Source organism: Eulemur rufifrons, chromosome 20, assembly GCF_041146395.1.
Source record: "Eulemur rufifrons isolate Redbay chromosome 20, OSU_ERuf_1, whole genome shotgun sequence".
NCBI lineage: Eukaryota > Metazoa > Chordata > Mammalia > Primates > Lemuridae > Eulemur > Eulemur rufifrons.
Window position 1 is genome coordinate 1040001 of NC_091002.1, and position 20000 is coordinate 1060000.

General features: G+C 55.6%; 1 pseudogene; it reads left to right on the forward strand.

Moving 5' to 3' along the window:
- The first annotated feature begins 19873 nt into the window (after window positions 1-19873).
- On the forward strand, window positions 19874-19965 carry LOC138401337 (small nucleolar RNA U13; annotated as a pseudogene).
- The last annotated feature ends 35 nt before the right edge of the window (window positions 19966-20000 follow it).

Consider the following 20000-nt stretch of genomic DNA (forward strand, 5'->3'; position numbering starts at 1 on the left):
TCGCGTGTAGCTCCGGAAAAACGCTCTTCTTGCACGCACGCGCGACCGGCCGCCCCCCAACGCCGTCCGGCCCGCCACGCGGAGGCCCGCCGACCGTTCAACCGAGGCACGTCGCCGGGGGGGTGGGGGGCGCCGTCCAGGGCCTTGGCGGCCAGGGCGACGCCCCCTCCCCGCGGCGAGGTCAGGCTCGGGCAGCGCAGTCGGGCGAACGCTCGTCGCGGGGCGGTCGGCAGCCGTGAGGAAGAGAGAAGGAGCACCCTTTTCGAACAGGGATGAGACCCCGCGAGGGCGAGGCACGAGAGCCCGTGGGGAGGCGAGACCTGCGCCGCGACCGGGCCACTGGGGAAACAACGCCACGGGATCCCACCGCCCCAAACCCGAGAGCGGTCCCGCAACGCGCCCGTGACGCCAGCCGGCCAAAGCCTTCGGCACCCCTCGACCCTCCCAACGGGGCCACGGCCTCACCACCGGGGCGTCCCAGAGCGACGCCGGCCTTCGGCCCTCGGCCCGCACGCCACCGCGCCTAATCCCATTCTCGTCCGTTTCCCAATCCTGTCTCGCTCCGGGGAGCACCGTGCACCGGTGGAACGACCCCCTCGTTGGCCGGGCGGTCCCCCCAGCCGCAATCCACAGGCGCCAGCACGGGAGCGCCCATCCATCCGCGGCCTGGCACGGGACCGGGTGGAGGGCCGCACGCTCACAGGGGATGGGGAGGGGGCGCGAGACGGGCCGCACCACCACCCCCTTCCCCCAGCACACACCGGGGCGACCCGCGGCCGGGGCACGCAGCACACACACGCGGGCGCCCTTCACAGCTGGAACGCCGGCCCGGCCCGGCGTGACCCTCCCCCAGAGTTCAGGGGGGAGGCGCGGACCACGTTAGGCGAAGAGTGGCACTCGGCCCCCACCGCGGGGGCCGGCGGACCGCTCCCCCCACGGCAGGGGAGGAGGGAACTCTGCCCACGCACAACTGGCAGCCGCAGGGGCGGCGGCTGACGACGCGCAGAGAGGCGGCGGGCTGGGGGATCCGACAAACCCCAGAAGAGGACACGCCTCCATGATCGCTAGAGAAGACGCTTTCTCGCCGAAGGTGGATCGCCCCCGATCCCCGGTCGCCCCCGTAAGGGCCCTGGGCGGAGGCGTTCAGGCACGCCCCAGGGGAGGTGTGGGGGGGTCTGCGGCATGGGGCAAAACACGCACGGTTGGCGACTCCTGAGCGTTCGCGGTCGGGGCCCCTGGTCCAAAAGCCCCCTCACTTCGAGGGGAACACTCCCCCGTCGGTATGGGAGAGGGGTCACCGAGGCAGACCAGGCCGGTGGCAGAGGCCCCCCACGGGGCCGGCCGGCACCACGTCGCCGGCCCAGCCCCACCACGATCGCCCACACGACCGTGCAACCACCCCCCCTCGGGCAGGGTGGGAAGAGCACAAGCCGTGCGCTCGCCTTTCGAAGTCCGCCACGCACACATCGTGGGGACGCCGAGACAACGCCCCCCGCCCGCCCACGCAGCGCAGGAGGATGCCTCTAGGCTTGCCCGCCTCGACCCCCCCAACCCCAAGCACGCTGCTCGAGGGTGTACCCAACGCAGCAGACGCTGCAGCGGCGACCAGAGGGGGACGCCGGGAACGAGGACGACAACCACCGCTCGGTTTCGGGCACCTTGGAGAACAACCCGGTGCGCTCCGGGGGCACCACAAAAGGGCCACACAGACCCAGCAGCCGCGCGCCAAACGGGGCGCGCGACCGGGCGGGCGGCACGGCCCCGCACCCGTCCGTCGCGGGCAGGGGGGACCCCGGCCAGGCAACAGCCACACAGGGCGAGCGAGGGCTGCCCGCTGCGTCAAGAGGACTCACGACCCCCCGCCAACGCCACGAGGCCGAGGGCGGGGCGACCGCGGTCGGGCCGGATAGTCTCGCACCCGCGCCTCCCACGCACCGCCCACAGGCGGGGAAGGAGAGGTGAGGTGCCCGCGGGCAGAACGAGAAGAGCGGCCACCATTCACCATGAATGGACCGTCCCTCGCCTGGCACGCGGCTCAAGGCCCGGGAGAGCGCGACGTCACCACATCGATCAGGCCCCGAGGACGGGGAGGGTTGGGGGAGGTCAGTCAGGCCGGCGAGGACAGCGATCGGAGGAGCCCGCTTCAGCCTCGCCAGCCCCGCCTCCCAAGCACAACCCAAAGACGAGGACCGCCTGACACGCAACGGCACAGAGCCAGCGGGGTAAGGGGGAAGGTTGCCGCAAACCTCCCCCCTCTCCCCCGGGTGCCGTCTCTCGAGGGGACAAGAGACCAACGCGAGAGGCGGGCACCACCGTCGGGACACTCCGACGCCCTAGAGCCGGCGCGCGGGCCCAGGCGGTCAGCTCAAAGGGAACAGGGCAGGGCGCTGGATCCCCAGGAACCCAGAACCCTGTCCGCGTGCGGAGGCCCAACCCCTCCAGCGACAGTCGCCGAAGGACAGCGTGTCAGTACTAACCTGCAGGCGGAAGATGACGATATGAGGTGATCAAAAACACCGCGCAGGAAGACGGGGACCGAGCCACTTGAACACGCCTGCCCCCACGACACTCGACACGGCCACCTGTCCCCAGCAGGTCCCCAGCGCCAGCAGACAAGGGGCACTCAGGGACATCTGGTCGGCCCCCGTGGCGTAGAGGGCCAGGGAGGCCCTCACCGTCCACGCGCGCCACCCAGGGCCCAGCACGGGGACTTGTGGAGGAGAAAACATCGGGACGGGACCGCCACGGCCCACGAGCGGCCGCGGGCCGACAGGGGTCGCCCTCGCCGGCCACCCAGGGCCACCCAGGGCCCGGTCCCCGGCCCCAGCACGGGGACTTGTGGAGGAGAAAACATCGGGACGGGACCGCCGCGGCCCACGAGCGCCCGCGGGCCGACAGGGGTCGCCCTCGCCGGCCACCCGCGCCACCCAGGGCCACCCAGGGCCCGGTCCCCGGCCCCAGCACGGGGACTTGTGGAGGAGAAAACATCGGGACGGGACCGCCGCGGCCCACGAGCGCCCGCGGGCCGACAGGGGTCGCCCTCGCCGGCCACCCGCGCCACCCAGGGCCCGGTCCGCGCCCCCAGAGTAGGACTCGGAGGAAGCCACGGACGACTGGGTGCCACTCACAGGGCTGTCCCTGCCTCCCGAGCGGGAACCAGGGAAAATGGGTAGGAAAGGCGAGGCCGAGGGAGAGGGACACGCATGCACGGGACGGCGGCCGGTCGCCGGACACCCTCCTCTCCCGTCCGCGTGTGCCGTCTCCTTCCTGTCCCCGCGGGGTGGGTCGGGTCTCCAAAGCGGCCACAGCGTGCTGGTCGACCTGCCCGGGCAGCCCCGCAAGCCGCCTGGCTGGCTGAGCCTGGAAGCGCGGCGACAACGTCCTCCCGCCACACAGCCCTGCAGGCCCAAGCTCTGCCTCCCAGATGTCCCAGCCGGCGTCCCGGCACGAACCAGATGGCCCCGCGAAGGCTGCTTGCTTCCCGGAACTCAGCCTCGCTCGCATCGGGGACTGTCCCCTGCTTTGCCTGCTGCACCGAAGATGCAGAGGACAAGAGACTTGTAGAAAAGCGGCCGCCAGGTGGAGCCCGACCACAACCGGCGCCAGCCACCAGAGGTCTGCTGCAAAACACGGGGCAACCCTCTGGAGCCCATCATTTCAGAGTCCAGAAGGTCCCCCGGGGGCATCAAACACAGTCCCCCTACTCCCCACGGAAGCCATCGAAAAATGACGGGTCAGTCTAGGGCCACGCCACCCTGAACGCGCCCAATCTCGTCTGATCTTGGAAGCTAAGCAGGCCCCGGCCTGGCTAGCACTGGGATCAAAGAAAGGATGGGTCGGCCCGACCACCGACATCGTCCACCAAACCCGTCTCTGCACAGACCACAACATAGCCGAGAGACAGACAGGCAGAAACAGAAAGAGAGAAAGGGAGAGAAAGGAAAAGAACAGAAAGAAAAGAGACGGAGAAACAGAGAGAGAAAGTCAGAAAGAAGAAAACAGTAAATAAGAAAAGACAGGAAGAGGGCACGGGGAAGAAAGAAAAAGGAAGGGAGGAAGGAGATAGGAAACACAGAAAGACAGAAGGAAAGAAGAAATAAGGAAAGAAAAGACAGGCAGAAAGAAAGAGAATGAGAAAAAGGAAGGAAGGATGGAAGCAGAAAGAAAGAAGAAAGAAAGAAAGACAGACAGAGACAGAAGGAGGGAAAGAAAGAAAAGAAAAAGAAAGGAAATTAAGAGAGAAAAAGAAAGAGCACGGAAAGATGGAAAGAGAAAAAGATAGAGAGAAGGAAGGAGAGAGACAGTATAGAAAGAGAAAGGAAGAAGGAAGGAGAGAGAAAGGAGAGAATGAGAAAGAAAGAAGGTAGGAAAGTAGAAAGGGGGAAGAAAGATGGAAAAAACAGAGATAGAAACACAGGATAACAGGAGAAAGGAAGAGAGGAAAGAAATACGGAAGGAAGGAAGGAAGGCAGGCAGGCAGGAAGGAAGACAGGAAGACTGAAAGAAGGAAACAACAAAGAAGTAAAGAAAAGGCAGAAGGAGGAAGAGAAAGAAAGAAAGGGGGGGGGGGAGAGATGATAGGATGAGAAAACCTTTCTGTCGTGGAATCATAAAACCCCTTCCTATCTTAGGATCATGAAACCCAGGGTGGAACTATGATACACTTCACATTCTCAGAGCACGCCGGCTGGTGAAACAAAGAAAGAAGTCAGGGACAGAGAGAACACATTCACGGGGCCTGGCCGGGGGCCAGGGTGGGGCGGCCCGAGGCTGTCGCCAGAGCCATCTCTGTGGCAGGACGTCGCAACACGCCTACCGGATTTTCCCATAACGCTCGCCCGCCGCCAGGTGACCCCCGTCATCCACCGATCCAAGTGTCAGCCTGGAAAGGACGGGCTCCCTCGTGGGGGAGGGAGCGTGGGGGCGGGAGTGGGTACACACTGGGTCGCAGGCCTCCTCCCGGCCCCTCTCGGACCACGTCTCTCAGCCCTCGGGCACACTCCCCACCACTAGTCGACCAGAGAGCCCCCGGGGGCGGGGGGCCGGAGGGGGGCGTCCACGGCAGGGAGAGAGGACAGGGACCCATCGGCCCGTGCTAGATGCCACGGGTGGAGGCAGGACCTGCTGAAGACACACGAACAGTACGGAGAGGTTCAGAGCGGGGCCTAGGCGCAGCCACTCACGATGATCTCACAGTTGGACTATCTGTCACGGTGGACCGAAGCGCATGAAGTGGGCGCTCCCGGAAACGGCGTGTGTGTGTGTGTGTGTGTGTGTGTGTGCGCGCGCGCGTGTGCCTGTGTGTGGGAGGGAGAGAGAGAGAGAGAGAGAGAGAGAGATGGGAGAAGACGGTCGGTACATTCACTCACTCCTGTACCCGGGCCAGTCGTTTCTCCCGAAGGACAGAAATCCATAAAACACCCACGTCTAAAGAGTGTTTACACAGAGCTAACCCTAGGTCGAATCAGTCTGGAGTCGAGTGCGGGGAATCCTATGGTCCCAAACTGGGACTCCAGTCCCGGCCCCATAGCAAAAGGGGGTCATTTCTCAGAAAACGCACGCACACAGAATCGGGTAACGTTTATACAATTTTATACCGTGGTAGTGACTTCCTTCCCCGCGCCCGTGTTCTTAGGATCGGTCTCACTACATAGTACTTTTTTTTTTTTTTTCTGAGCTTTATTTTATTTTATTTTATTTTACTGTCATTTCGTTAGAGATGATGGGGAGGGGTGGCGGGGGAGCAGGGCATAGTTCACTCACTGGAAGCCTCAAACTCCTGGGCTCCAGCGATCCTCCTTCCTCAGCCTCCCAAATCGCTGGGGCTACAGGCGTGTGCCACCATGCCCGGCTAATTTTTTTCTATTTTTGGTAGAGACGGGGGTCTTGCTTTTGCCGAGGCAGGTCTCGAACTCCTGACCTCAAGCGGTCGGTCCTCCTCCCCGCCTTGGCCTAGGATTACAGGCGTGAGTCACCAAGCCTGGCCTGGATCGGTTTTTAATAGGTAAGGTCTACGAGACATCCCAGTCCAAACATCGATTCGGTGGGTCTCTACAGGACTCCGGGCGGAGATCCGATCTGGGGTTTACAACGTGGAGAATTAAGGCCTGGCTAGCAAAGAGCCCAGTGACTGAAGAGGGACGATGCTCGTCAGTCGTACAGAGCCTGAAAAGATGCAACACGGGGAAACGTTTCCAGGTTCCTCTCAGAAGAGGATGTCAGATGAGATGCCGAAACGAAAAGAATGGGTTCAAGCCAAAAGGAAAAATAGATAAATAAGTCAATAAATAAAACTACGGGAGACAGCCAGGAGACACTGTTTCCTCAGAAATGGCTAGGAAGCCTCCCAGGATAACCTGGATAGCAGCATATGTTCCTCCTCCTCCTCCGGCTCCCTCTCTTGTGTTCGTGTTTGTTTTCTGTAAACGCCAAGATGGGGCAGGGGTGGGGGACACCACGCCGGGTGGGCGAGCAGATCACCCTTCCCACCACAGGAGGGAGCACACACACACACACACACACACACCCACCCACCCACCCACCCCAGGTCATCACTCTGTAGTTCCGCGTGAGTGAGGTGAGGCCCGGAACGGTGCTAGCAGCTTTCCAAGTGGTCAAAAAGAATGCACAATAACTGGACCGAGGCCTGTCTGGACGCTGTAAAGGCCCACTTGAAAACTTATGCTTGCTCGCTAGGTGACCGATGTCCGCTTGACCTAGGTCTGTAATTGGAAATACGTACCTTGCGGAGATAAAACAAAGCAATTAACTTGTAACTAAGTGTTTAAACTTTCCAGCTGCCTGTCGTAAAATTGATTGTGCTTGCTTAACGCCTGAAAGAATGTTCCTTAATTGGAGCTATCTGTTTCTGTAAACCTGCTCGCTTAAAGACTGTAACCGAAACGAAACGGGGGCCCGAGGCTGGTCCCGGACCACACAGCTGCGGAGTAGGTGGTATAGTGTTGTTTCAACCGCCGTGCCTAAAGTCACGGAGCTCTAGCTTAGGATAGTCTGAAACCTTCCTGCTTTTTTCGGCTCGGGGCCATTCTCTGTACCTGTACCCTAACAGGGCAGGGGGTGGTCGCTGGCCAGCTAATGTGGACTCATGACTTGGCTCAATTCGGTCTCTAGGTTGTCCTGTCTCGCACTCCGTACTATAACAGATGCCACACCGGTTCAACCCAGCTCTGAAGGAAAGAAATGCCGAGCGTTCCACTAGCCGGAGGAAGGCAAAACGCACCTCTGCCTTCCTCTGAGGGCACGTCTGAGTGAACGGGTCGTTCTCCCTGCCCGTCACCCCAAGCCCCTCATCCCGGACCCCACCACACCCGGCCTTGACCTCCTCGGCCCTGCCCACCAGGCCCCATCATGGCCTCTGGAGCCTGGGCTCTCTCTCTCTCCAGGCACTGGCACTGCCCCCCGCCCCCACCCCGGGACCTGAGATCCAGGGCCTCTGTCTCCCAGGCCTCCCAGCTGTCTTGACTTGCGGACTCAGTGCCTGCTCTGCCAGAGAGACCTCTTGCTGCGGGGTGGCTCTCAGTGGCTGCATCTCAGCGGTCTAACGTGTCCCCCACCATCCACGTGGCCGCCGGCGTCAGGCTTCGGTGCCGTAGTGCCACCCTGCCTCCCTTCCGGGGGAATCCCACGCTGCCTCAGGCCCATTATGACCTGGAAGAGGCTGCACCTGTGGGGTCTGCCCATTTCCACTACCCCCCCCACACACACGTCACCCCCCGGTCCCCCCATAGGGGTTAGGAAGAAGGCAACACTTTCTGGTACAAGGGTTGAACTGAAGGGGCGAGTGAGTGGCCACCTGGCAGGGGCATCGCAACAGATGGCTGAAGAAGTCAGCCGCCGAGTGCAGAAATGTCACGGAACTTGGGGTGCCACTGCCTTGCTGAGATAGGGCCAGGGCAGGCTTTAAAAGGCTAAAATTCTGCCTGCCTTTGGTACGTTAATACAGAACCCATGGTCCTTTCTAATTTTTGATTCCCGGAGAGGCAGGAAGTATTCCAAATGGCCACGCCATGGCTTTTCTAAATTGCCCACAAGGCCTTCTCCGACCCAGCGGGTCAGGGGTTTGCTTTGGTGTTACATCGTGGTAAAAGAGACATCCCACAGCAGTGACCATGTCCATCGACTCCGTCGGCGCTCTCAGGCTCGTAGTCCCACTTTTCAGACAAGCCTGGATGGCCACTCCGTGTCACTCTTTGCCAAATGCCAGCCACTCTCCTCCCCGCCCCGCATCCCCCATTTGGCCACCACAACTCTTCATCCCCAGGCGCCCTCCGGTAAAGTGTGCTCCTGTCTGTACACCTACTCCGTTGGGGGCGGGGGGGGGGGGGCGGGAGGTGGCACAAGAGGTGGCTGGTGGCCGGAGCAGGCCCGCCACCTTGAGTGTGTGGAACAGCGCTGAGGATTTCCTAAGGGAAGAAAGAGGGTGGGGAGAGCGAGAGAGCATCTCCTCCTCGTGAACCTCACAGATGATTGAGGACAAACAGGCCTGCACGGGGGGGGGGGGGGGGGGGGGGCAGGGAGGGTGCCGAGTCTGCACCAGAGAAAATGGCTTTGTGGGGGGGTGGGAGGGGAAGAGGGCAGAAAGATTTTCTGTCTTTTTAAAACTTCCCCCAGGCTTTTGGGAACTTGCAGCCCGGCCTGCATCCCTGAGGCACGTTAACTCTTTGGTTATAACTCCAGGTGGCCCCCAGGGTGGGCGGCCCACAGAGTTCAAGGGATTTCTTCTCAGCAGAGACGGGACCTTTAGAACAGCTAACTGCAGTAATTGCCTGAAGCTGAGAACCAACCCTCCCTCCTTTAAAACCTCTGTATTTCTGCCTAGGCCTATGTTCACGAAATTTGGGGGTTTGAGACTGAGAAGCTCTACCCTATTTATTTCCTCCTTTGTCAGCAAAGTAGACTCTCTGTTTTCTTACTCCTCATACCGCTTGTCCTCGTTATTCGGCCTCGTGGACAAGCAGCTGAGCTTTCGGTCACAAGTCCACACCCCAGGGTGGAGGGGTCCAATCCACCCCTGTCCAGACCTGGGCCCTTCCTGCCTCCCTCTCGAGACGATCTGTTTGGCAGCCCAGCCGCCTTGGACTGGGCCACAAGGAGGACACAAAGTAAAGACCCAGCCCCCCCGCCCCCCCCCCCCACACACACACACACGGCAGTGGCGGTGGGTGGCAGTTCTCCAAGGGTTTGGGGCTTTTCCTGAGGCAGGAGACGGAGGGGACTGATTTCTTTAGAGCTCCGTCCCCTCCCCCATGCGCTGTGCCGCCTGGAAGCGGCAGCTCGCGGGGCGGGGTCGGGGCTGAAAGCGGCTCCGCCCGAGAGAAGCCCGAGGCGGCTACGTGCAAGCGCGCATGCGCAGTCAGCTCGCGGGGCGGGGTCGCGGCTGAAAGCGGCTCCGCCCGAGAGAAGCCCGAGGCGGCTACGTGCGAGCGCGCATGCGCAGTCAGCGCAGTGAGTGGAGGAGGGGTGGAAAACGGCGGAAGGGCTCCGCCGGGGGCCCGGCCATCTGTGCGGCCAGGCTAGGGGTTTCCCTCTTGGGCCGGGAGCTCGTACCCCGCCCCCAGCCCGCAGGCAATCCCGAGGGGCAGAAGCACGACTTGCTGGGCACCTCCTCGGGCGAAGCGGTCGCGGTGGCTGGGTTACGTGGGGCCCAGACGAGTCTCTGGTTCTGGGAGCGGCACCTCCCCCACGCGCCTCTCCTCTTGGGCCTTCACCCCTCCCCCCCCCCCCCCCCCCCCGCTCCGGCCCCAGGGGATGGGAGGAGTGGGGGGCAGGGAGACGACCTCAGGGAGGAGCCAGACCAACTGAATGAAAGCTTTTCATGAACTCGTGTGTCTTTGCCAGGGAAACACCATTTCTGGAGTCTATGAACTAAAATAAAATCTTAAGCCGCCCCCCGCCCGCCACCGCCAGCTGACCCGTCCCGTGGTTGGCCCAGGGAACCCTAGAAAAACCCTTAAACCTGAGCTGCTGCCCCGCAAGGACAGGGGAAGTCAGACACCCCTCCCTGATGGAGTCAGATTTTATAACAATGAGATACTGAATGTCCGACGGGCCTAAGGCCAGGCAAGACAAAGCTTAACGCATATCTAGCAGGCCAACCGTTTACTGAACTACAGGGCACTTGAGTTTTGGGTAAACTGTCCAGTGGCTTGTCTGTGATTAGCAGACCTCCTTACCTTAACTGAAAACATGATGCAAAGCCTTTAGGCAGAGGTTCATTTATGTCATCAATTGCAAATCAAAGAATCTTTAAACCCAGCTGTAAACCTGTAAACACCGCACCCTCCCTCCCCCGCCCCCCCCAACTGCCAGATGTCCTGCCTTTTCAGCCCAGACCAATGTACCCCTTCCATGTTTTGATTTGTGATTTTACATGTAATTCCTGTCTCCCTAAAATGTATGAAGCCAAACTGTAACCCACCCCACCACAATGGGTCCGCTTGCTCAAGGCTTCTTGGGCGTAGCTCTCTGGGCCATGATCACGGCCGTTGGGCTCAGAATAAAACTCTTTAAATTATTTTGCAGTGATTTGGGGTTCTTTTCCATGGACGAGTCAATCGTGTTCACATTATTTTAGCCTTGGGAGCTTTTTCTTTTCTATTATGTCTGATCCTGATCGCTAGCCAGGTATTCATTCATATTTTTGGTTGGTGGTGGTGCTCAAGCTCGTCTTTGTACATCCCAGATTGGCGTAAGCCACCGTGAATATGTTTTACACCTTCCAAGAGCTAGCGCTTATTGCCGTATCATAACCAGGGCTCGCAGCAATTTTTCTTTTTTTTTTTTTAAAGCTGCTTCCACTTTCCACCTAGGTATACATACGAGTATCCCCTTTAAATGAATGCTTGCATCGAGGAACCAGGAAGTGGTTTTTGTTGTTGTTGCTGTTGTTGTTTTCCCCCAGTCATTTATCTGCTCCTCAACCCTCATTATTTATCACACACACACACACACACACACACCCACCCCATCTCTGTAGAAAAGCTCACGGAGATTGTTCATCCACCGCGTGCTTTCTGTTGACAGTATCTGAGACGATAAGGAGCACCATGCATTCTGTTCTAACAGAAAAATTGCATATATCAGTATGATTATATTTTACTTCTTGTGTGAATTTAGTGGATCTCATAAAAGCTGATCTTGATTTTCACAGCAGAGAAAAGTGGGCTTCTGTTTTGGTTTTGTTTTTGTTTTTCTGGAGGGGTGGTGTCTTCACATAAGTGATCATCTTTACAAGTATGCTATATGCGAGAAATTTCAGAAAGCTGCAAAGAGTGACTTGTTGACAATGCTTGCATTGAATGATGTATCTGAATCTGTGAATCGAAGGGGTCAGCGTCTGACCAGAAAGCACTGTTAGAAGAAGAGGGGTTTCGGGTCTTTTCCTAAATTGTATCTGCCTAAGGCGGAAAATATTTCTGTTTCCCTATGACATGGTATTTTCCTCACAAGCAGTGTTAATGGCTCCATATGTCTCTAGACTGGCTGCAGAGCAGAGACTCCATGGTCTCCACTACTTGACTCTGTCTGTCCAAGAATGGCCTCCACAGCTCTCCTCTGTGAGATATCCACTCTCAGAGGTGGCACGGTATGGTGGGTAGGGGGATATGCTGGATTTTGAAAACTCAGAGTTTGAACTCCAGTGCTTTATTTCTTAGCAACATGAACTTTGTCAGATCACATCACCCTGCTGAAGCCCAGTCACCTAAAGGGTAGAAAATGCAATGGATAGATTGACGCTTCTCTTCTCTTCTCCTCTCTTCTTTCTCTCTTTCTTTCTTTCCTTGTGTCTTCCTGTCTCTGTCTCTCTCTCTCTCTCTCTCTCTCTCTCTTTCTTTTTGTCTTTTTCTTTTTTTTCTTTTGACGGGCCCTCACTCTGTTTCCCAGACTAAAGTGCAGTAGCATCATCATAGATCACTGCAACTTCAAACTCTTGGCCTCAAGCGATCCTTTCCCCCTAGGCTTCCCAAAGTGCTAGGATGCAGTTTTATTTTTATCTGTGACACCATGGGAGGAAATATCTTTTAGGGTCATAGGGTCAGAAATTTAGATCTCTTCTTTGAACTCATGGTAGCGGCTAACTGGGATTTTCAGTGTGTAAACGTAAGCCACTTGTAATTTCACCAGTACTCCCGTTACTTGTCATCTATTCAGGAGGTGAACTCTTCTTCCCCTACCATCTACTGTTCAAACGCGTTGGCCACAAGGATAATTTGAATATCAGATTCAGAGCACAAATAATTAAGGTCCTGTAGCGTTAATAAGTAAAAGGGGCCACACACAAACCTGTGGAAGTCTGTGTCCCTTCCAGTTTTTTTGTTTGTTTGTTTGTTTGTTTGTTTGTTTTTGGGTCTCCCCCCCCCCCCCGAGACTGAGTCTCACTCTGTTGCCCGGGCTAGAGTGAGTGCCGTGGCGTCAGCCTAGCTCACAGCAACCTCAAACTCCTGGGCTCAGTCGATCCTCCTGCCTCAGGCTCCCCAGGAGCTGGGACCACAGGCATGTGCCACCATGCCCGGCTAATTTTTTTCTATATATTTTTAGTTGTCTGGACAATTTCTTTCTATATTTTTAGTAGAGACGGGGGCGGGGGGTCTCACTCTCGCTCGGGCTGGTCTCGAACTCCTTCCTGACTTTGAGCGATCCTCCCGCCTCGGCCTCCCAGAGTGCTAAGTTTACAGGCCTGAGCCAACGCGTCCGGCCTGTGTCCATTCTTTAATGTTGTGTGTTGCTCAGTTATGAAAAGGCAAGGGAACATAAAATCCGAGTTTTAGGGATGACTTATAGGCTCAGTATTCTTTTTTTTTTTTTTTTGCCTCCTCTAAGCCTATGTGAATATCAAGGAGGGTAAAAAATTCAGTGTTCTCAGTTCAGTGCCCAACCAACCTCTGTTTCCAGAGTAAAAATTGAGCATCCTATTACACCTTTATTTCCCTTTGGTATGCTAAGGCCCAACTCGGCAGAGAGGTCACTGTTTATTCTCTTTGCTAAGATCACATGTGCCATAGTCTGTCTGCTCTGTCTCCTTTAGGGGTAATCATCCAATCTTACCCGGGCCCCTCACATCCTCGTGACAATAGGCCTCCTTGGTTTACTGAAATAGAAAAGACCGGCTCATCAGCAATGTTTGATCGGTTGCTTCAGAAACAAATGTTGTTCTGCTTTCTTTACTATGTTTTTTTTTTTTTTTTTTTTCCTTCTTTCTTCCGTCAGACCCAATCCGATATAGGTGGGAGAGAAGGTAACCGGAGCCTCTTGAAAAACCGAAGTGAACCAAAGCGAGCTCACAGATTCAGATAGAAATCAGGAGGAAGAAAAATTGAGAGATAACATGGATTTTCTGTCTAGCGGGTGTTCTCACACTTCAATTTTACCAGAAGCGTTAGGTAGGATGACGATGACGATAATTGTGACAAACACTATTCTCATTGGACAGATAAGGAGGCAGGCTCAGAGTGACGAGTAACCTGGGCCTAAATAGATCGCTAAGAAGCATCATAGTGTGTTCCTTGGTTACGCTGTTTTGTGAAGCTCAAAAAGTTTGGGGTGCGCGTGCGCGTGCGTCCATGTGCGTACGCAATCATAGGTGTTCTAGTAAAACGGATATGAGGTAGGATTTCCCATACCTTCAATGATTTCATGTCCTGCAGGAACATAATGTTCCGGGATCAGGTTTTTATTCTGCCTTCTGTGCCACATGCTCAACATGCCTGTGACTTTACAGCCGAGACTTGCTCAGGGGGAGCCCATTCTCATCTTCTGGGAGGTTCTGCTAATCTTTAAAAGACAAGGACATAGGAAGATGATCCTATAACAACGACTGTGACCACGATTAAAGGCTTACTGTTTACCACGCGTGCTTCTGTGGGCTTTGCCTGCATTTGCTTTTTCACTCTGCACAATATCCCTGTGGGGTAGGCACCATGATTTCTGCATTTGCAGATGAAGAGGCTGAGGCTCAAGAGGATGTATGACTCGCCAAGTTACCAAACACGGAGTGTCGTCCAGGTAGCCAGTCCAGGCCCCCCGGCTCTGCAGCCACTCTGCAATGCTGATTCTGAGCCTGACCGTTTCATCACTGGTGGCTCCCTGAGAACCTTGACTCGGCCCCCTTCCTCAGTTCACTTGGGAAACATATTCATGTGTGTGTATTTCTCTCCTTCCCTCTCCCACCCCCCCCCCCCGTTTTAGTTTTTATTATTTTGAAAAGTGCATAGAACGATAAAAACTTTAAAAGTAGGAAAAAGCTTACGGAACACATAAGGACACAGAGAAAGAAAATATCTGTGTACAACAGTGCAACGCATTTGTGTTTTAAGTCGTGGTGTTGCAAAAGAGTCCAAAAGTTTAAAAGAAAGAAAAACAAACAAACAAACAAACAAACAGACAAACAAACAAACAAAAAAAAAGCCAAACCACCATGGAAAAGTTTATGAAGTGAAAACACTTACAGTAAGCTAAGGTTAATGTATTATTGAAGAAAGAAATTTCTAAAGGTAAATGTCGTGTGGCCTAAGTGTCCAGGGTTTATGAAAACCTACAGTAAGTAATGTCCTAGGCCTTCACATTCACTCACCACTCACCGCCAACTCACAGACTCACCCAGAGCAACCTCCCGCCCGCCCTGCAAGCTCCATTCACCGTAAGTGCCCTGGCCAGGTGTCCCACTGCACAGAAACCTATTAGACTGCATTTCTTCCCATTACTATCAGTAGTTGTACATTTCTTAGGACTGTAGGCCTACGATACACCTCCAGGCATAGTTAGGGGTTGGGAAGAGGAGGGAAGAGGCCATTCTTCATTTATTAATTGGGTAGCATGGGGGCAGGGGAGGCAGTTTCCTCCTTCTCCCCCTCTTGTTTTTCTTTATTCCTCTCCCAGTTCCCCCTTCCATCGTCTCGATGGATTTGGATGAGACGTAGACATTTTCTACGTCAGGCCTTAATCATACCGAGGGAGCAGGAGAAAAGTAAGCCGCCTACCATGACACGATGGAATGGAAGTTTGTCAGCCATTGACTGCTGTGGCATTCCGACATTTAGTGTCTTCAGGACATTCTATATTTCTGCTATCCCACTAGAATATATCTCCTCGATCACTACTGTGTGGCCACATCCCAGCTGTTTCGTGAGCCACCCTCAATGTTCATGACGATGTAGTGTGGGGACTCCCTCCGTCTGGTGCCTTAAACTCGCACATTTGGGGTTTTGTATCAGGATAGCAAAGCGATCACCTTTAAATAACCTGGCTGGCCATGGTGGCTCATGCCCGTGATCCCCGCAACTTGGGAGGCAGAGACGGGAGCGTGACTTGAGCCCAGCAGCTGGAGACCAGCCTGGGTAACACGATGAGACCTCATCTCTACCAACAAAAAAAAAAAAAGAAAAATTATGGCGGGTGTGGCAGCATTTGCCTATAGTCCCAGCTACTCAGAAGGCTGAGGCAGAGAGGATCACTTAAGCCCTGGATTTGGAGCTTGCTGTGAGCTACAATCAGGCCAAGGCGGCCTGGGAGAGGACAGAGTGAAAGAAATCCTGTCTCAAAAAAAAAAAAAGAAAAGAAAAGAAAAGAAAAGAAAGAAAACAAGACCGATAACACAACACAACTTAGAAGACTTGGTGTTACCGAAAGCTCAGCCACTTGCCCACGAGGCCGAATACCGAGGACAAGCTGTTTGAGGAGGAAGGAAAGAGAGAGTCTATTTTGCCGGTAAAGGAGAAAATAGGGTAGACCTTCCCATCTCAAGCCTCCGAATTTCCCCGAACATAGGGCTAGGCAGAAATACAGAGCTTTTAATGAGGGGGGGAGGGGTTCTCAGCTTTAGCGTTGATTGTGGTTAATTATTTCAATCGTCCAGGCTCTGCCAAAAACAAAGCCTGTGAACTCTGCCGGCCGCCCACCTGGGGGGGGGGGGCGGGGCAGGGGACCACTTGGGAGTTTTAAGAAAAGATTTAACCTGCCTTGGGGACATAGGCCAGACTACAAGCTCCCAAAAGTGGTGGTGGTGGTGGTGGTGGTGGTGGTGGGGAGCGTAAAACGACAGAACGTCTTTCTGTCCTTTATTGGTTTCTCCTTTTTCCCCCCTAGGTGCCAAAAGACCTGAGACTGATGCCGAAAAGAAATAGGTACAGGCGCCCACGTGCACACACAAAGATATACGATCGAATACATCGTGTTGACAGTCGGGGAAACTGGAAGATGATGGGGAAGTATCACGAGCAACTTTGTATTTCTTCCAGGACAGGAAAATGGACACGAAGAGAAAAATTCATCGTTCTCGGCGTAGGATAAAAAGCCACATCTTGTTACTTAATATAATTCATTCTGTGATTTAAGTTTTTATACGATATGATATTCGATAAGCCTAAAACACAAGATAAAAGAGAAACAAACAAAAGGGAAAAAATAAAAATAAAAAAGACGACGGGCAGAGGCCTACGGTCCCGGGAGGAGGCAGAGAGCGGGAGGAGGGGCGCCTCCCGCAGACAACAGGGCGGGTGGGCGGAGACCCGCTAGAGGCTAGGGCTGCCCCGGGCGGGCCCAGAGCTGCGGGCCCGGGAAGAAGAGGGTGGGACCGTCCGGACCGTGCTCTCCTCCCCGCCCTCCACACCTCCCGGGAGTCAGCTCTTAAACTCCCAACGTCACCTGACTTTCCGGATCCCGAGGTCTGATCAAAGTGGCCGCTAGGTGACACCCAGCAACCGCTGCCGGTGTCATCCTGAAAAGAACGGACCCTATGACTGACGGGGGTGGGGCGCACAGTGGGTGGCCCGGCCAGCTCCCCTTCCTCCTCGGAGCGGATCGGATCATCTGGAACTTTATCCAGAGAGGAGAGAGTGCCCCTGGGTGTGTGCTAGAAGCCGGAGGGTTGGGGCAGGGACCTACCCAAGAGAGAAGTAGAGTACAGGGCGTTTCAGAGTTGACCCACTCACCATCTCGCCCTGGTCAATACAAGAGTGGCAATATCTGTCACCGTGGAATGAACACTTGGTACCGAAGACCTTTGTCTATGCTGGCCCCCGTATGCCTAGGGGGGGCATGTGGCCAGAATCTGACATCCTAAACGTCTTCGTAGAAAGAATTTGGGGGTGGGGGTGGGGGAGAGAGACAGAAAAAGAAAAGAGAGGGGGAAAGAAATGGCTGCCACAAAACTATCAGAACAGAGAAGCGACCGATAGGGCCTATCTGGTTAAGTTCTTTCCCTACCCAGAGAACGACTTGACGTAGCTGACGTCACTGCAGTCAGGCCACGTTCCGGTGGACACAGAGAGTCAGGGATAGAATTTCACGCTCGGCACTGTCTCTCGGGACAGCGGGAAGGTGGAGGGTGGCTGAGGGTTCTATGCTCCTTTATCACACACCGTCAGGTAGGTCAGGTAAAATTGAGGACAGATTTCCAGTGTTTCGAGAAAGGAAGAGCACTCGTGCAGGCCATCTATCTGTACGTGGGAGAGTGTCCCCGAAAAGTGGCTTTAAGTGCCGGGATGTGCCTAGGCCAAGAAGGTACACGATCCTGAGTGAGAATGGTCCGTCCCATCGAGTCAGTCGGTAGGAGGCCACCGGGTCGAGACGGAACTGCCCCCCCACCCGCCCCCCAGAGCAGACAGACTCAGAATGGAGTCACTCGGTGCCAGTGCCCTGCCCGGGTGCCCCATCATTCAACCGAACTGGGAAACAGGTGGGCTTTCCGACCCTCGGGAGGGAGCTTCACCGGCGGGCGGACAGATCAGAAGGGGCCCGGCTCCCTTGAGCGGGCAGGCTGGGGACGGTCGGTGGGGTCTCTTGACAGGAGGCACCACGGAACCCTTGAGGCAATGTCGGGGGCACCTATGTTGCGGTCCAAAGCTAGCGTCTGAGAAGTCGTCCCGAAAGCATGATGGCGTCAACAAGTCCCCTCCGTTCAAGAAACGAGATTCATTTCTAGAGGAGGGCCACCCCCGCGGGAGGACCGTAGGCTTCCTGTGGACATTCTCTTCAAAAGGCAATTCACTCAGCGGAGTGAAAATCGGAAAAATCGCTGTCCTCTGATGCAGCTGCAGAGAAAAGATGGCACCAAAATCAATGAAACACACACACACACACACACACACACACACAAACACACCTCCTCCCATCTGAACGAGCACTCCGGACGGTCACATAGGGAGAGCGACGGGCTCTCTTCCCCCCCTGTGGTTTTCTACCTTTCGTTGCGGTTTTTTCCCTCAGTGGATAGAGGAGGAGACACAGGGGGCTCAGCCGGCATGCGAGTGGGTTTATCATCCTCTGTGAGTATCAACACGCGACACCACCTAAGTGAAGGAACACACCGGTGTTTCATGTGATGTGGCTCAATGCCTGGCAGATACGAGCCTTTGCAGGCCTCCTCGTGATCGACAGGACGTCGCCTTGGACACGGACACATCTTGTCCCTCCCTCCCGAGGCGATAGGCGGTTCCGTACCTCCTCGGGGCCAGGGCACAGTCTGCCTAGGCACCTACAACACGTGTGGCAACAGCCTCGATGGCTCTGCCATGAGAACGAACTCCCGTGGCACGGGGGTGGGGTGGGGGGGGTCGGGTGCTGAAGAATTCAGCTGAGTGAAGGAATGCCACGGGATTCAGAGTGCCATCGGTGGGCTGAGAGGCGAGCAGGGCGGGCTTTGAAAGGGTAACATTCTCCCTGCCTTCCGTCTGGCTGTGAATACAGAACGTACACGCCAGGCGGGGTGGCTCACGCCTGTAATCCTAGCACTCTGGGAGGTAGAGGCGGGTGGATCGCTCAAGGTCGGGAGTTCGAGACCAGCCTGAGCAAGAGCGAGACCCCCATCTCTACTAAAAATAGAAAGAAACTATATATCTAAAAATATATACAGAAACAGTATCTAAAAATATATACAGAAAAATATTAGCCGGGCACAGTGGCGCATGCCTGTAGTCCCAGGTACTCGGGAGGCTGGGGCAGTAGGATCGCTTGAGCCCAGGAGTTTGAGGTTGCTGTGAGCTAGGCTGACGCCACGGCACTCTAGTCTGGGCAACAGAGTGAGACTCTGTTTCAAAAAAAAAAAAAAAAAAAAAAAATATATATATATATATATATATATACACACACACACACACACACACACACACACGTATATCCAATTAGCTGGGCATGCTGGCACATGCCTGTAATCCCAGGTACTCGGGAGGCTGAGGCAGTCTGATCGCTTGAGCCCAGGAGTTTGAGATTGCTGTGAGCTAGGCTGACGCCATGGCACTCTAGCCAGGGCAACAGAACGAGAGACTCTGTCAGAAAGAAAAGAAGAGCGAGAGCGAGAGAGCGAGAGAAAGAAAGAAAGGAAGGGAGAGAAAGGAAAGAGAAGGAAGGGGGGGGAGAGAGAGAGAGAGAGAGAGAGAGAGAGAGAGGAGAAAACTATTAAAAAATTCGGGACCAGATCCATCGGTCGGTACTCAGAAGCGTGACGATCGGGTGTTCCCGAGCACGTGTGAGATGTGTCTTCTCCCTGACGCCGCGTTTCCTCCACACACACATCACCCATCTGCCGTGGAAAAAAAGCAACAAAAAGAGAGAAAGAGATTAAGAAGGGAAAATGGAAACAGGGCAAAAGAGGAAGAAAGAAAGAAATTTCGAAAAAAAGAGACCAAAGTCACAGCGAGAAGGAAGAATACTGAGCCCAGAGCGACACCTAGTGACCACACCGTCACAAGCACCCTAGGGCCCCAATTCGCCAGAGACATCTGGTGGACCCCAGGGCAACATGTGGTCGACCCGGGGCCATGGCGTCTGCAGCCGATTCCCAGGCGGGCACACGAGCCCGGGGAAACTCATTCTCAGCGCGGGGAGGAGGGGAGGGGAAATAATAGCAAAGTCACACCAGATCCCTTTCTAGTTCATAAACGTGTTGATTGCGTGTTCACGCGCACGTGTGAGAAGGGCCTCCTGGTGTGTCGGCACGTCACCCGCGTGACGTGAAACCATGAATCCGGGGGGGGGGAGCGGAAAGG